The sequence below is a fragment of the Chinchilla lanigera genome, unplaced genomic scaffold (genome assembly GCF_000276665.1).
Source record: "Chinchilla lanigera isolate Chin_1 unplaced genomic scaffold, ChiLan1.0 scaffold00104, whole genome shotgun sequence".
NCBI lineage: Eukaryota > Metazoa > Chordata > Mammalia > Rodentia > Chinchillidae > Chinchilla > Chinchilla lanigera.
The window spans coordinates 2,877,047-2,877,767 of NW_004955505.1; positions in this window are offsets into that span (position 1 = coordinate 2,877,047).

The following is a 721-nucleotide window of genomic DNA, read 5'->3' on the forward strand; positions in this document are numbered from 1 at the left end:
GTACACTCCGTGTGGAGTGCGGGGTACACTGTGTGTGGGAGTGCGGGGTACACGCTGTGTGCGGGAGTGAGGAGTACACTCCGTTTGGAGTGCGGGGTACACTGCGTGCGGGAGTGCGCGGCATCCTCTCTGTGCACAGCGGGGACCCAGATGCGCCCATGGAGATGAACATATGCTCCGGAGCTGAGTCTGTGCAAGAAGCACGCAGACGTTAAATTGCACCAAGGGAAAAACTTTTAGAAGTCTCCCGTATCACGCATGTCATTCTTGGCACTGTCTCCTTCTACTGCCCTTTGCGCCTGAGCAAACAGCGCTCTGCGGCCGGCAGGTCCAGCAGAACCAGTCTCAGGCGGCACAGCGGAGGCCTCGGGGAGCAGAAGAGCTGCTCCCGGCGCACCTGTCCGCAGGCAGGGCGGGCCTCAGGCGCAGCGGAACCTCGGCTTCTCTGGAAGCCGGGTGGGGCCGAGCCGAGCGGGACGCGGCCGGATCGCCGCCGACTCTGCCTTGGGCGCTGTTCCCGCGGGTTGACGTCCAGGTGTCAGGGCGCGGGCCGCACGGCCCCTCGTCTGGCCCCGCCTCCTGCCCCGCCCCCGATCCGGAGTGCGCGTGCCCAGACCGAGCCGCGACCCCTGCCCGGGCCCACTGAGCCCCCGGGCAGCGCTTCCTGGGGTCCAGGCTTCTACCCACGCGGGGGCGGTGTCTGAGGCGGGTGGGTGTGGCT